The following is a 17,885-nucleotide window of genomic DNA, read 5'->3' as shown; positions in this document are numbered from 1 at the left end:
CACTGGTCCCAGAGTTTCCTCCCCCTCTTCCTTTGGCCTGAACGGGTCCTTGTCTGGCTGTAAAGACCTCCCGACCATTGGGGTCTTAGAAGGATATGCCTTATCAAATCCAAATCTTTCCAACACCTTCTGGGTGTAGGCCGACTGGTGCACTAGAATCCCATCAAGGGAATGTTCAAGTTGCAGACCTAGACAGAACTTGGTTTTACCCAAATCCTTCATCTCGAATTCCGACATCAGGTAGGAACTCGCTTCCTCAATATCCTCAGGTGTACCGATTATGTTTAAATCGTCCACGTACACCGAGATTATACAGAATCCATCTTGGGATCGCCGTATAAAAACACATGGGCAATCTTTATTGCTCGTGTAGCCCTTCTCATGAAGGAAATCGCTTAAGTGATTGTACCACATTCTACCAGACTGTCTGAGTCCGTACAGTGCCTTTTGAACTTGAACACTTTATAGACCCCTGTTTGCTCTATCATGGTTCGGAACAGGGATACCTTCTGGAACCTTCATGTATATGTTCGAATCCAAGTTACCATATAGGTAAGAAGTGACAACATCCATTAGTTTCATTTTCAAGCCCATGTTTACTGCCATCGAGATCAAGTATCTAAAGGTAACTCCATCCATGACCGGGGAATAAGTCTCCTCAAAATCGACACCTGGTCGTTGAGTGAACCCTTGAGCGACGAGCCTTGCTTTGTACCGTACTACCTTATTATTTTCATCTCTCTTTCGAACAAAAACCCACCTATGGCCAACAAGGCGAACGTGGGGAGGAGTTCGACAAACTGGTCCGAACACCTTCCTTTTGTTGAGAGATAATAATTCGGCAGTAATTGCCTGCTGCCAATCTTTCCAATCCGACCTTTTCTTGCAATCAGCGAGCGTGTTAGGCTCAGGGTCAAGATCTATGATTGAGGCAATTTTCGTAGCAAAGTTGATGTCGACAATCACCGTTGCTCGGTTCAGGGACTCCCTCGTATAAATATAATTTATGGCCATTTAGTCATGGAGTGCATCCAGCGCAAACACTTGCTCTACCAAATTTCCCATTATGGGAGCAAGGTCCTTTAGATTTCCCGCGCCGATGTGTGCGCTCACATCTCCGCTGGGTGTTTCCCCTATAGGAAAGTTTAAGTCCAGAATTTCGTGCACTGAATATTCCATACTTGTGCCAGGTCTCGACTGGCTCCCCGTTTCAATTTGGTGTACTTTGGCGACATGCTGTGATAAATCTTTCTTGTCCTTTTTCGTCAGGCGTCCCCGAGTACTTGGGATTTGAGAAGCCGGATTTCTCGTCCTTTTAGGCCTTTGGACGGGAGCGAGTATACCATCATTTTTCTTCGGTATTTCAACCCTTTCCGGTGCATTGCGCGCGTGCACATGCGATTTTGTCACAGTCTTTAAGTCACTAAAGTGGTCGGGCAGTTGATTTGCTAAAGATTGCAAATCTATTATCTTTTGGACTTCTCTCTCAGTCTCAGCAGTGCGCGGGTCATGAGCGTGGATCCCTGTGGCTTGCCACGTGATTTCTCGACTTTTAGCATCAAGGGGTCGATTCTCTCCCCCTAAAGTCGGGAAAAGATCCTCATCAAAAATGCAATCAGTAAAACGAGCCGTGTGACAGTCACCTGTCATGGGGTCCAGATACCTGATTATGGACACAGTCTCATAACCAACGTATATCCGCGACTTACGGAGCGGGCCCATCACCGATCGCTGAGGGGTGGTATTGGTACATATACCTGGCAACCGAACCTACGAAGGTGGGAAATTTTCGGTGTCGACCCTTGCGCAAATTGAACAAGAGAGTGGATGTTGTAGACCGACGGTCGAAAGTTGATGAGATTAGCCGCGTGTAACACCGCGTGGCCCCAACATGTAGTTGGTAAATTACAACCCTGAAGGAGCGGTCGGGCAATGAATTTAATTCTTTTAATCAATGCCTCGACAAGTGCATTTTGTGTATGAACATGTGGTACCGAGTGCTCAACTTTGATTCCCATTGCCATGCAATAATCATCGAACGCCTTTGAAGTAAATTCTCTGGCGTTGTCCATTCGAATAGACTTTATATGATAATCCGGGAAATTATTCCTCATTTGTATGATATGTGAGATCAATTTTGCAAAGGCATGGTTCCGTGTTGACAGGAGGCAAACATTGGACCATTTAGAGGAAGCATCAATGAGCACCATGAAGTACCAAAACGGCCCCGTGAGGTGCTGAATTGGACTGCATATGTCCCCTTGGATACATTCCAAGAACGCGGGGATTTCATCGCTCACCTTGAGGGGCGATGGCCTAATGACTAACTTCCCCTTAGCGCATGCGGAGCACACAAAATCATCGGGATTCGGGAAGTTCTTCACGTTAACATTATGGCCATGCGAGTTGTTAATTATATTTCTCATCATCCCAGAGGCAAAAGAGTTCAGAGCTTCTAAAGATGGTCTTGAGGGTAGTGTACATGGGCGGTGCTACTATCTTAGTGTAGTATAGCCCTGTGTCAAACGAAGGAAGCCTTTCGATAACATGTTTGCCACATGCATCCCGCTTTGTGATGAGTAGGCACTCCTTGCCGTTTTCATCATCGGTCTCAGCATGGAAACCACTAGCGCGGATGTCTCTAAAGCTCAAAAGAGTACTAGTCGACTCTGGGTACAACAATGCATCATTAATGATCAAAGTTGTTGCCATAGGGAGTATAAAAGTGGCTCGTCCGGAGCCAACTATGTAAGAACCGCAGCCGGCGATTGTCATAATACTTCCCGGAGATTTTTTAATGGACTCAAAATACTTAGTTTCTCGTAAAATGGTATGAGTGGTGGAGCTATCGGCAAGGCACGTTTCCTCCATTCGGGCGCCACACGTGTTTTAAAATATGACATCTAATTAATGTAATGAGGAAGAAAATACATTAAAAATAAATGCACACATCTCAGAACATAACATGCTATCATGTATAAACAATGGAATAAATGAATAAATGTCATCCAATCGCCAAAGTAAAGAATAACTTTATGCTCTCATAGAGCTTACAACCAAATCGAATTTATTCAATTTTATTGTATCAAATCACGGAATCATGATAACCAAAGAGGTATGCTAAGTGCACTCGGTGAAGAAGCCATCCACTTCAGCCGCAATCTTCATACTAGTGAGTTGATCCTCCTCAGAAATGATCTTGGAGGCAGCATCAATGTCTAGTGGCGGCGCTGCTGCCGAGGCGACCATGTGGTCAACCTCCATGGCGACGTGGGCGTCGGTAGAGACCGCCAAAGCTTCCGCGATGGGCACCACGGGGGTCACCTCTATGGGTGCAGCAGGAGGAGTAGCGATCATCACGGGTGCCGCCATGGGCGCCGATGGTGCTCCCTCCTGAACCAAGGCGAGGTGCGTCTCACGCGCCTTCCGAGCCTTATATGCTTCAACGACCTCCAGTGGTGCCTGGCACTGGCGGGAAAAATGCTCCACCGAGCCACAACGGAAGCACTCCTGAGGCCTCTGCCCTCCCTTGCCCGGCTTGTTCTGCTTAGCCGGGGCAGGAGGGTGATGGCCCTTCTTCTTGCCCTTGCGGCTCCTCTTCTTCTGTTGTGGCTTGCGGACTTTGAGAGCGTTCACCTCCTCGCGAGAACTCCTCCCAAGTGGTTGCGCGACAAAGTTCTTTTTGAGAACCTCATCCTGCGCCTCCGCCACCTGCAGGACGTCAATCAACTCTAAATACCTCGTGTAGTTCCCCTGGAGGTAGTTCCTGAGGACTGGACCGCGTCGGGGTGGAAAGTGGATAGGGTTTTCTCAATCTTCTGGGAGTCGGTAATCTCAGTACCACACACCCGAAGAGTCGTACAAATCCGGTGCAGAGCCGAATTGTACTCCCCAACCATCTTGAAGTCCGCAAACCTCAGACGGATCCACTCTGCCTCTTCACGTGGCTTCACAGTGTACTTTAGCCGCTCAAACCGCTGCTTAAGAGCCGTCCAAAGGCCAGAAGCACTGCGCTCAGCCATATACTCATCTTTCAGAGTAGGTGACAGGTGATGACGGAGAAAGTGCAGAGCCTGCGCATTCCCAGTTTCGAACATGGGATCAGTGGCGGCCAGTTGGGCCCCCTTACTGATCGCCCTCGGGAGGGTTTTGCCCTGAAGAAAAATCTCGCAATCCGAGGACCATGACAGGTAGTTCAGCCCTGTCTGGGCCAACTCAGCAAACTCCTTGTGGACAATTCCGGCCATATGCGATTTATGCAAAAATCATGAGATTACAGTAGGTAATCTTTTGCACAAAGCGATGTTGATAAACTTATTCAATAAAAATACGTTCCAATATTTAAAACATGCTATTATATGACTTACTAAATAATTAAGAGTGCTAAACAATTAATCTACAACAGTAAAATCATACAATAATATCATGTTACAAAAGATAGCATGTTAAGCGCATCTAGTATGTGAAAACTAGCCCAAAAATTGAATTCCCGAGACATTTTAAAGCCAAAATACGCATTTTAAGCGAAAACCGACAGTTTCAGGGGCTTCTACGCAAAATATTACAGCAGGAATATAATACGCGTAAAAACAGAAAACTATAGGGGCTAAAATGCAAAAAACCGCACGCACGTGCTATCCGGATCAGTCCAGTTCGGCTGCAGGTCGAAATGGGCCGTCGGTCCATCTAGGGCGCGCCAGCCACCACGTTTTTTTACAGGAGGGCGCATCGGCCGTGACGCAGATGGGCCCTGGGCCCAGCAACCAGTAGGCTGGCCCGGCCAGCCCCCGCACTGCGCATCATCCGGGTCGCTAGGTTTTCCCTAGCGCCCGAGTGGTGTGGCGGCGGCTGCTTGCACGCACGCCGGGCCTCGCACGCAGCGACGACGGTGGCGGCTCGCACGCAGGCACGCATGCCGGGAGCGGCGACCTGCAGCGGGCAGGGCCTGGCGAGGCGACGGCCAGTGCAGCGGCAGCGAGGTGGGCGTCAGCACGCGGCGGCGGCCACGGCACGCGGCGACGAACGCGCGCCCGCAGGGCGCGACCATGGCGACGGGCAGCGTGGCCAGCACGCCTGCGCGGGGACGGCGGCTCTCGGAACATCGAGGTGCCAGCAGGGCACAGTGGCTGCGCGTGCAGCGGGCACGCGAGCGCGGCGACGGCAGCTGAGCTACGGCGCGCGGCGACGGCAGCCTATCGGGCACTCAAGCGCGGCGTCAGCAGGACGCGGCGCGGCGCCGACGACCAGCGGGGTCGCTGCCAGAGCACGGGCATGCGTATGTCTCGTGATTCCTAGTCTTCGTCGTGTTCATCAGGAACATCGACGATGCGTGGCACATCGGGTGCGTTGCGGCGGTACCGTGATCATCTGGATCACGATCTGTACCGATTCCCATATAGTGTAGTTAATTAGTCTGTCGTGATCCAAAAACATCGACATTGGTCGGCGACATATTCGTTCGCTCAGTTTTTGGGGAGAAATCCACACCATAGGTAGATTTATCCGAAAAATAATCTAATCGCAAAAACGGAATCGTAGTAACTAGAGGAATCCATTTTTGCAAAAGTGGGGATCGGATCTTATACCTTCGCGGGATCGACGAAAGCCCGTGTGATGCAGGCGTGACGCAGGCTTGACGGAGAGTTGATGGTGTGAAGCATGCTGATAACGTGTTCCTCAACTCGGCTGGCGAGTCCGGTCCGAGGTTGCGGAGCGAGAGTGAGCGTCGTAGACAAAGTAGTCGAAGTAGTCGAACATGCGAAAGTAAATGACACAAAGAGATATGGAGGAGACCAACTTTATTAATCAATGATCAGGGATTACAATGATGACTCCTCGGTGCTTTATATAGGGAGTAAGGGGTCAAGGGATAAGTACCCACTTAACGTAACGAGGGGAAACGGGGGGCTAGCCCGTGCGTTTTGCACGCGGCCGCCGCTACCCTCCCGGGTGACCCGGTTTCCCAACAGACACAATTGGTCGCATGTTTACAAGCGTTTTGCAACATGACGTTGAGGATGTCCCAACGTTTACCTTCCCGACACATGTTGGCGATCGACACAGGGGCAAAGGCAAACTGCCAAAATAGGGGTTCGTGAGTTCGTGGCCCATGAGCAACGGCAACTGGCCGGCAAATTTGACTATTTTGACCTGTGAAAGAAATCAATTCACAAAATGAACTAGGTGTGAAACTATTTCACACCCATGACCCTTTTGTGTAGCGCCCGCAACGCCGGCGCCACACCCTACGGTGCCGCGCCTAGCTGGCGGGCGTTGCACGACATTCCATCATGGCAGCCCTGGGTCCCGCACCCAGCAGTGCAGCGCCTCTGTGCTAGGTGTCACACATTGTGCAGCGCCTAGCCGCCAGGCGCCACACTTTTGATGTGCAGCGCCTAGCGCTTGGGCGCTGCACTGTGACTTATCCGGCTAGCCCCCCCTTCCTCCACTGCCCCGCACACCACACACTCTCCCACCCCAACCCGAGCTTTCCCCCCTCTCCTACTCTGTCCCCCTCTCAAATCCTCTCCCAAAACTTGCAAATCTGAAGAATTTGTCCGTGGATTTTGAAGTCAAACCCTCCCTCAAGGTAATCTTCTTCGATCCCCTTATTTTGATCCAAGTAATTTTATCAAATTGCTCATTTTTGCTAGTTTGGGGACACCCTAGTTTTGTTTGGATCTAGAGATTTGCATGGAGATGTGAGATGTTTGTTTGCCATTTTCCTATGATTAGGCTTTGTTAGTATGTTAAGGTTATTCTTATGGGTCTTCTTATGTTGGTGCTAGGGTTAGGTTTAGGGCTAGGGTTATGGTTTTGGTTAGGGTTATGGTTAGGGTTAGGGTTGCTGTTTCATATATATATTAGGGTTTGTATCATTGGATTAGTACTCATGGAAGCAATGTTACCTTGTGTTCTTTGAATGCTTATAGGGATGGAAAGAACATGTGTGTTTGTTCATCATGGGGACAAAGACGCCTTCTTGAAAGGCAATATTGAACCGGACCCGGATGAGCTTGACATGGTGTTTGATAGTAGTCCTAGCTATGCGGAGCTCTTGCAACAAGTTAGGAAAGATTTGAATTGGATGGACCCTAGTGATATCGTTGAGTTGGAAGGAAGGCATAATGTTGGTTTTGGAATGCACATCCGTTGAAAGACAATGCGTGTCAACTCGGAGCAACGTTGGGTTGCATACAAGGAGACGGTGGCCAAATCACTAGACAAGGCTCTTGAGTTATTTGCAACAAAGAAGGTTGATTCAAGGTTGCATTAGGACTTGAACCGGAGCCCTTCCCCTTTGGTTGCTAGTAGCCCCCCACCCTTGAAGCGAGATCTCATCAGCATGCGCCGGCTTGCATACCTCCACACGTGTATTTTCAAGAAACCATGTGAGATAGTTGTTGAACGCGATCGGGCAGTGCTCACGAAGTTGGGCTCATTTTCCAGCCCTAGCTTGCTCCACACTAAGCGCGAACTCTACGACATACTTCCTGTGATGCTTGGCCCAATCCTTGATCTTCCGCTGCTTTTTCCTGTCCAACCTGCAAGTTAGAAACAGAATATTACCACCATTGAAACAACCGAGAAGCCGTTATGTGCTAGTTAGAAACAGAAACTTACCCGTGTAGCACCTTGTCCGTGTCCTGCCACTCTGGCGGAAATGACTGGAACAAACCAAACTGGTGGAACACCCGATGTGGCAGGTGAAGCTCAACCGATGCATATGAGTGGGCACCGCATATGCCAAAGATCCCTATCCCTAGTGCACATCGGATTCAGAGTGAACTCTGGCGTGAACCCAAAACTCTCTCCTTTTCCATACGGCTCCCATTCCACCTGCAAAATGGGATAGAATGCAAAATTGATATTGAGTTACGATAGAAGCAATGATAATCACTTATGCAATGTCCATTCACCTGCTCAGCCGGTCGCGTCCAGCTCGCTCTTGTACAACTTGTACATGACCGACGGATCATCCGTCGTCTCATTTAACACATCCCACTTGTAAGCCCAAGTGGGGCGCCGTAGTGGGTCGTGTTTGTCGTCCCAATCCTCGTGCTTAACGATCTTCGGTCGTCCAACCGGCAAACGCTCCCAGCTCCATATGGAAAGTGCGAGCATACAACCACCAATACCTCCAGATGGCCTACAACAGGCTTCGTCCAGCTGCACATAAAAGAGAACATGATTGAATTAACAACAAGATCGCATTGATAATGTAGCAATGAAGTGAAAAGGAAACAACTTCGTACCTGCCGATACAAGTAAGCCAGTGTGACCGAACCCCAACTCCATTTGCTATCGAAGACGGTCAACGCCTTCAGCCACATCCATGGAGCATTCTTGCCTGTGCCATCAGCAAACATAGTCCTGGATATCACGTACCACATGTACACACGAGCATATGTCTTCACCGTGTCCTCATTAGCATCCTCAGGGCAAGTACTAAAGTTCGATTGAATCCAAGTGAAAGGGGCACCAGCTGCGACTCTTTCCTTCTTCTTGTCTTCTGCTTCTGGTTCACGAGGCTCCGGAGGAACCATACCGATAAGGGCATGCATATGCGCGCGCCACCCTTCAGAATCGGTGTTCATACACAAAGGCTTTCCATCGATAGGAAGACCGGTGATCATAGCCATATCCTGGAGCGTCAAGGTCATCTCCCCGGTCCGAAGATGGAAAGTGTGTGTCTCCGGCCTCCAATGATCAATAAGCGCGGTGAGTGCCGCAGCATTGTTGGGTGGCGTCGATCGACTGACCAACTGAATGAAAGGGAGAAGTCCTGTCTCCCTTACATACGGTGTGTACCGCTCATCATAGCGCATCCACCCAAGGGTGACACCGTGAGACCAAATCTTCAAAGGTGCAAGCTCCTACAAACAAACAAACAAATCATTACATATGGGCATTTGTGTTTGAAATAAACATGAAATTCATAACACCGGCAACTTTCATTATTACCCGTTGCTCCACCGACATAGCATACGACCGGTGTTGTTTGTCCCAGTGATCATCGAGAAGCCAAACCATCCTAACAATTTAAAAAAAACTTTCTTGTCAATACAATTATCTTTCGAATACAAATAAACTGAACTACGCTTACTAGATGCAAAATTCAAAGCATATGTATACAAAGCATTCCTGTCAAAACAAATATAAGTTCAACACAAATAAACTAAACTAGGCCTACTTCATACAAATATATTTTCCATAGAAATAAAATGTCAACCTATGCATCCAACCATATTTTTTCGAAAAATAAACTAAACTAGGGTTCCCGAAATCAAACAAAGAAGAGTTCTAATACATGCAACATTATAATACATGTAAGATTCTGATCTAATCAAATCAAACAAAGGTTCCCCAAATCTTCAAATACAATATTTTCTATGGATAGAAAGAAGGGGATCGGAGGAGAGTACCTTCTAGGATGGATTGGTGACGAAATCCACGGACCAAATCGTCGGATTTGAAGGATTTGGGAGAGGGGATTGAGAGGGGGAGTGGATAAGGCCGCCGCCGCCGCGTTCTTTCTTTCTGGAACTGCTGCAATGGGTGGGTGGGGAGGAGAGGGCCGCCGCGCGCCTGGACATAACTCACAATGCAGCGCCCGGCGGCTAGGCGCTGCACAATGTGTGGCGCCTAGCACCGAGGCGTTGCACAGCTGGGTGCGGGCCCCGGGGCTGCCATGGTGGACTGGGGTGCAACGCCCGCTAGCTAGGCGCTGCACAGTATGGTGTGGCGCCGGCGTCGCGGGCGCTACACAAAAAGGTCAGGGGTGTGATTCACACCCAGTTCATTTTGTGAATTGATTTCGTCCACAGGTCAAAATAGTCAAATTTGCCCAACTAGTCAAAGAACCGTCTGCTTGTCTATATCCTCCAATCATTGGGAGTGCCGCGCCGGCGAACATCCCGAGCCCCCGACAGAGGCCGCCCTGACGCACGCAGTCACGTATAGTGCGCAACGGACCCAACACATGGCTCATCATCCACACCGCATCCCTCTCCCCTGTCTGTCTCCGGAAAAAGTCCAAAACAAACCTTGAATTTGTAGGCAAAAGCTAAATCAAACCCTGAACTCTCAATCCCTGAAATTAGCACACCGAACTCTATAATCCCAGTCCATTTTAAACCTTGAGAGGACTCGGCCGGTATTTGCTGAATTGGGCCGGCCCAGTAGCGCAGTCGCTCGTGCGCGCGCACTAGTCTCTTTTTTTTATTTTACTTTTCTTTTTCGTTTTTTCATCTTTACACATGTCTAATTTTTCTCAGTACCCAATGTACATTTTGAACGCAGACATCAAATATATTTTGATAAACTTCTGATATTTTCAAATACGTTATGGACATTTTGAAATTAAATGTTTTCAAAACATTTTTGAATACATGGTAATATTTTTCAAAATACATGTTTTACATTTTCTTAATGACAATACACATTTTACAAAACTACGCGAACACTCTTTTACATGGTTCAACATTTTTAAATTTGCATACACTTTTTTCTATTACATGTCACGCATATTCCGTTAAGGTTATGACACATTTTTGTACAACACGCAAACATTTTCTGTACATTGTACATACATTTTTTTGAAAATGCCACAAACACATTTTCTGAAACTCGTGAACATTCTTGAAATGTTACATTTTTTTGAATCACACGAATGTTATTATACATTGTATAAACATTTGTTTGAAATGGCACATACATTTTTTAGAATTTGTGGTATTTTCTAGATGTCACAAACTCAGAAAATGTTTCTGTATCAAAAAGTGTTCGCACTTTAAAATTTTGTTGAGGTTTCAGAAAAAATTTATGTTTCAAAAAGTGTTTGCACTTTAAATTTTTGTTCAGGTTTCAAAAAATGTTTATGTTTCAAAAGGTGTTGGCATCTGAAAAACTGTTGGTATTATGAACAATTTTGACAAATGTGTTTTTATTTTTGAAACCACAAACAGTTTTTTTAAATGCGAATAGAATTTTAAAATGCCAAACAGAAAAAAACAAAAAAAATGAATTTAATTTGCGCCAAAAATAGAAAACAGGAATATTTTTTAACTTCTGGACAATTTTAAAAATGTATGAACATTTTTGAAACTTCACGAATTCTTGTTGTGTTGTAGTGGGCCGGCCCAAATTCTTGTCCGTGAGAATAGCTGGTTATCATGGCGGGGATTGTACTATTCCCAGTTTGACAAAGAGGTCTAGGGTCCAAAATAGACCGGGATTGCAAGTTCAGAGTGTCAATTTCCGGGATTCAAAGTTTGGGGTTCGATTTAGCTTTCGTCTATAACTTTAAGGTTTATTTTGGACTTTTTCCGTCTGTCTCCACCCGAGTCCAAGCAAAATTCGCCAAAGTTTCCACGGCCCTGCACGCGCCGAATAATCCTTTCCCCGATGCCGGTCGGACCCCTCCCCTCTCTTTCGGTTTCAACTCCCACCACCCCGCCCACCCCCGTGACACTACCTATGCGGTTGCAGCTGCGCAGCTCTGCCCACCCGCGCTTTCCCGGTTCCCTAATACCGCTGCCCCCCCCGTAGCCGCTTTTGAAGAACCCAACCCCATCACGCGCGCCGCCGCCTCGATTACGCTGCCACTGCTACTAGCAGGATTCGGGGAAGATGCGTAAGCTGAGCACTGGCCGCGGCGGAGGGGAGAGGGTCGGGATGCTGTCCTTCGAGGTGGCTGCGCTCATGTCGCGGGCCGCGAGCCTGTGGCGCGCGCTCGAGGAGGACCAGCTGGCGCGGCTCCGCGGGGAAGGTGATGTAGGGTGGAACCCTATAGCGTCGATCTTTCACGTTTGGAGTGGATCCTACGGGGAATCACGAAGAACATGCGGAAGCACAAAGGGAAAACACGGGGAAAACGAGAGAGAATCACTCAACCAACAAGGAATCGATCACACAAGTGCTAGATCACCACACACATAAGAGATCCACAAGATCCTCAACAAAGGTAAGGATACAAAGGAACCGTTCTTCTCCGAGAGGAGGCCTTGATGTTCTTCCCTAGAAGGGGTCTTGAATCCGCTTGGGGGATCTTCTCCGAAGAGGTCGTGATCTCCGAGGAGAAGTATCCAAGTGGATGAGCAAAGGCTCTCACACAAATATGAGCTAATCCAATGCTAAGTCTCAAAGTGAGGAGATGGGGTCCTATAAATAGACTAGGGGGCGAAGGGGTACATGGGCTCAGCCCAACACACGCACACAGGCGCTAGCCGGATGATCCGGGAGAGGAGCCGGATGATCCGGGATGGTCCGGATGGTCCGGGTGGAGGCCCGGATGAGCTGGATGCCCGGCTGGTGGCGGCGCAGGGCCGGATGTCTGGCTGGTGGTCCGGACGCCCGGGCAGGGTCCGGATGATCCGGAACTGGGTCCGGATGATCCGGCTTCACGGTTGAGCTTCGGGTGTCTTCGGGTGAGTTAGCCGGATCGTCCGGGCCGGGGTCCGAATCGTCCGGGCTCTGTCCGGATCGTCTGGGCCGCCTTCCGGATCGTCCGGCCATCCTGGTCCTTGGTGCTTTTTCCCCTCCGTCTTCATGCATGTCTTCCACTTCCGGTTCTCCTTGCTTCCTAGCTTCTTCATGGTTAGCTCCTTGGTACCTGAGTATGCATAACGTTTCCGTTTGAGGTAGTAACCATGTCTCATGTGAATCGAAAGGGAATTGTGAGAGGAGTGATGTCACCTCGGTTTCAAGAGCTCTTGCATGTGCTCGAGTCATAGGTCCTTGTGGGGTTGGATGTGTTGATGTAGAGTCCATGGGGATGATGGAAGGATGCTCCGCATCATATCCCCTCCCTTCGAAAGGATCCGACCTCGGATCAAGGTCTTCATCACCATGGAAAGGCGAGAGGTCTTTGACGTTGAAGGTGTCGCTCACGTTGTACTTGTCGCTTGGTATGTTGAGCTTGTAAGCGTTGCTGTTGTAGCGTGCTAACACCTTGAAGGGTCCATCGGCTCGAGGTAGAAGTTTGGACTTGCGTTCGTTGGGGAAGCGTTCCTTGCGAAGGTGTAGCCACACGAGATCGCCTATGTTGAAGATCATGGGTTGCTTGTTGATGTTGAGCTTGGTCGCTAGTCGTTGTACTTGGCGCTCGATGGTGGTTCTTGTATCCTCATGTATCTTCTTGATGTAGTTTGCTCGTGCACTCGCATCCATGTTGGTGCGCTCTTGTAGAGGTAGAGGTAGAATGTCCAATGGGGACAATGGGTTGAAGTCGTAGACGACCTCAAAAGGGGACTTGCCGGTCGTCGAATGTCTTGCACGGTTGTAGGCGTACTCGGCGATGGGTAGACATGCTTCCCACTCCTTGATGTTCTTCTTGATCAACAAGCGAAGTAGAGTGGAGAGAGTCCGGTTCGTCACCTCCGTTTGGCCGTCGGTTTGAGGATGGTATGACGATGAGAACAAGAGCTTGATTCCGAGCTTGGCGCAAAGAGTCTTCCAAAAGTAACTCAAGAACTTGACGTCGCGGTCGGAGACGATTGTCTTTGGTACTCCATGGAGGCGCAAGATTTCCCTACAAAAGAGATTTGCAATATGTGAAGCATCGTCTACCTTGTTGCAAGGAATGAAATGTGCCATCTTAGAAAATCGATCCACAACAACAAACACGGAATCCTTTCCATTTTGAGTTCTAGGCAAATCAAGTACCAAAATCCATGCTAATGTCTTCCCAAGGTTGATATGGAATAGGAAGAGGCATGTAAAGACCATGAGATTGAGCTTTTGACTTAGCTTTGCGGCATGTAGAGCATCGGGTGGTGAAGCGTGAGACATCTCGAAACATCTTGGGCCAAAAGTAGTTCTTGGAGAGCGTGGCGAAAGTCTTGTCGCGTCCAAAATGTCCCTTGAGTCCGCCTCCATGAGCCTCTTGCAAAAGGAGCAAACGAAGAGAAGACTCGGGAATGCATAGTTTGTTAGCTCTCATAAGATAACCATCCTTGAGGTAATATTGTTCCCAAGATGTATGCGTCAAACATTTAGCATAATGAGGTGCAAAAGATGGATCACTAGCATACAAATATTTTATGTGCTCAAAGCCAATAACATTCAACTCAAGTTGGGTGACAAGCGTGCATATGCGTGAAAGTGCATCGGCAACTACATTTTCCTTACCCTTAATGTACTTGATCACATATGGGAAAGATTCAATAAATTCACTCCATTTGGCATGACGCTTGTTCAATTTAGTTTGACCTTTCAAGTACTTAAGCGTTTCATGATCGGTATGGATGACAAACTCATGAGGTCTAAGATAATGTTCCCAAACATGTAGTATACGCACTAAAGCATACAATTCCTTGTCATATACGGGATAGTTAAGTTGAGCACCGGAGAGTTTTTCACTAAAATAAGCAATGGTTCGTTTTTCTTGCATTAAAACTCCACCAATTCCGGTACCACTTGCATCATAATGAACCTCAAAAGTTTTGTCAAAATTGGGCAAAGCAAGAATCGGAGCATGAGTAAGCAAAGACTTGAGCTCATCAAAAGAGTTGGATTGCAAAGATCCCCAAACAAAAGGAGTATTCTTCTTACTCAAAGCATGCAAAGGATCTGCAATAGTGCTAAAGTTTTTCACAAAGCGACGATAAAAACCTGCAAGACCAAGGAAACTTCGCACTTGTTGCAAATTGTTGGGTTGGGGCCAAGTTTTAATTGCTTCAATTTTAGTTTCATCAACATGGACACCCTTGGAAGAGACAACGAAACCCAAGAAAACCACTTTGTCAACGCCAAAAGTGCATTTTTTCAAGTTGGCATAAAGACTTTCCTTTCGAAGTGTTTGCAAAACAAGCTTAACATGATCAAGATGCTCTTTCATGGTTTTGCTAAACACAAGAATATCATCGAAGTAAACCACAACAAAAATTCCAATGTAAGGTCGAAGTACATGATGCATGAGACGCACAAAAGTACCGGGAGCCTCCGATAAACCCATAGGCATGACCAACGACTCATATAAGCCAAATTTGGTTTTGAAAGCAGTTTTCCATTCATCACCCTCATGAATGCGGATTTGATAATAGCCACTTTTAAGATCAATTTTTGAGAAAAAGTTGGCTCCACTAAGTTCATCAAGCATATCATCTAAGCGAGGAATGGGATGCCTATAGCGAACGGTGATAGCATTTATAGGTCTACAATCGGAACACAAGCGGAAACTTCCATCGGGCTTAGGCACAAGTATAACGGGAACGACACAAGGGCTTAAGCTTTCACGTACATGACCGTTGTCGATTAGTTGTTGTACTTGCCGTTGAATCTCCTTGGTTTCTTCGGGATTGACATGGTATGGAGCTTTGTTTGGAAGTGGCACTCCGGGGATGAGGTCGATTCGATGCTCAATGCCTCGTAGAGGAGGTAGACCCGGAGGTAGCTCATCGGGGAAAACGTCTTGAAATTCCTGCAAAAGAGATTGAAACAACAAAGGTAGCTCGTGAATGGTGTTAGTTTTTGTTTCTCCATCCATGCACACAAGGACAAAGTGCATCACACTCAATGGGTTCTCACACACTTCTCTCATCTCACTTTTGGTGGCAAATAGTATGAGGTTTTTCTCTCTAGGCGAAGAGGCGCCCAAGTTTGGCTTGTGGCTCTCACTCACTTTTTGGTGGATCACTTTCTCACTCTTCTCTCTTTGGTTGGTGGCTTGCTTGTCGGCTATCACTTGACTTGGAGACATGGGTCGTAGGACATATTCTTTTCCTTTCATCTTGAAGCTATAGTGGTTTGTACGCCCATTGTGGAAGACACCACGGTCGAATTGCCATGGCCGACCAAGGAGGAGGTGGCAAACGGTCATTGGGACCACATCACACTCCAAAGTGTCCTCATATGCATCAATTTTGAAGGATACTTGGACCGTATGCTCAACTCGTATAGTGTCGGAGTCACTTAGCCATTGAACCTTGTAGGGGTGCGGGTGCTTCTTCTTGACCAATTGAAGCTTGGAGCATAGTTCTTCGCTTGCCAAGTTGTGGCAACTACCTCCATCGATGATGACCTTGACGGATCGTCCATTGATGCCGGCCTTTGTGTGGAAGATGTGGCATCGTTGGTGTTCTTCTTGTTGATGTTGAAGAGTCAAGACCTTGGAAACAACAAGAGCGGGGCTCATATCTTCATCACAAAAGACTTGATCATCTTCATCCTCGTTCACGCGCCGGTGCATGGTCACTTGCTCGATAGCTTCCCTTTCATCTTCACTCATTGAGTCGTATGTGCCATCGTCGTTGAGTATCATGGTGCACTTGTTGGTGCATTCAAAGGATTTGTGGCCTCGGCCGCCACAAGTGAAACACTTGAAGGAGCTTGTCTTGACGGTGTCATCGGTTGGAGTAGATGATGAAGCACGCGGCTTGAAGTTGCTTGTAGTAGGAGGAAGACGACTTGAACTTGTGGAAGTTTTCTTGTAACTTGACTTGTCGTTGTGGCTTGGAGAAGGCTTGGTTGATGTCAAAGTTGGAGTAGTTGTTGAAGTTTGGTTGTTGGAGAAGCCGTATGTCTTGGAGGAGTACTTGGCGTACTTGAAGTCATCTTGTACTTGTCGTTCTGCCTTTGTAGCTTGATGCACGAGCTCAATGAGGTTGGAGTAGGGTTGAAAGTCGGCGATCTTCTTGATGGGATGATTGAGTCCATTCAAGAATCGTGCCATTGTTTGCTCATCATCTTCCGTGACATTGGCTCGAATCATGGCAATCTCCATTTCCTTGTAGTATTCTTCAACATTCTTTGTTCCTTGCTTGAGGAGTTGTAGCTTCTTGAAGAGATCACGGTTGTAGTAGGTTGGCACAAAACGTGCTCGCATGAAATCCTTCATTTGAGCCCAAGTGGTGATTGGAGGTTCACCTCTTGCTTGTCGGCGCTCAAGGACTTGTTCCCACCATATGAGCACATAGTCTTGGAACTCAAGTGATGCCATAGCGATCTTCTTCTCTTCCTCATAGTTATGTAAACGAAAGATTTTGTCGACCTTCAATGCCCATGAGAGGTACTCTTCGGGATCATTGCTTCCATTGAACTTGGGCATTGTGAATTTGAGCTTGCCATAGCGTTGCTCTTCATTGTATTGTGGTCGATGGTGATGATGACGCCCTTGACGTGGAGGGTAATCATCCTCATGTTGCTCTTGGCGTGGAGGAAGTCCATTATCAACTTGCTCTTGTTGACCTTGAGGTTGATGAGGAGCTTGTCGTGCTTGTGAAGTAGCTTGTGGGGCTTGACGTTGCGCTCGCAAATGGTAGTTCCTCTCTTGGATTTCTTCTCGAAGGGTTTCCTCTTGATTGCGCCTTTCGCGATTGCGGTTGGCGATAGCTCGACTTGATGCTTGAAGGGCACGTTCCGCCTCAAGAGCTTGTGCTTCTCGTTGTTGTTGTTGAAGACGTTGGGCCTCGGTGTCTTGTTGTTGTTGGTGTAGACGCGCTCGTTCTTGTTCTTGTTGGCGACGAAGACGTTGTCGTTCTTGAGCTTGAGCAAACGCTACTTGGTTTGATTGAGGACGAGGAACTTGTTCATCGACTTGCTCTTGTGAATGCTTGTCGTGTAGCGGGTTGCGAGATGCATGACGGTCTTGACGCGCGGCTCGTCGAAGAGTGTTCGATGACGGTGTACTTGTGCCAGAGAAGGAGTCGTCGGAGTGTCGACTTGAGTGGCTCCGTCTTGAGTATGACGATGTAGAAAGGAGGCCGGTTCACCAACAAGGCGCGGATCTCGTCCATTCTTGCATCGTTCTCTTGCTTGTGCGCGTCGAGCTTGTTGTCGAAGTAGTCTCTTGTACGTTGCTCGGAGAGTCGCAAGTCGGTGGCGAGGTTGTCGATGCGGTCGTTCATTGCTTGTTGGTCTTGATGTAGAGCTCGTTGTGCGCCAAA

Source organism: Triticum aestivum, chromosome 5B, assembly GCF_018294505.1.
Source record: "Triticum aestivum cultivar Chinese Spring chromosome 5B, IWGSC CS RefSeq v2.1, whole genome shotgun sequence".
Taxonomy (NCBI): Eukaryota; Viridiplantae; Streptophyta; class Magnoliopsida; order Poales; family Poaceae; genus Triticum; species Triticum aestivum.
The sequence above is the reverse complement of the archived record's forward strand: the minus strand, read 5'-3'. Positions refer to the sequence as shown.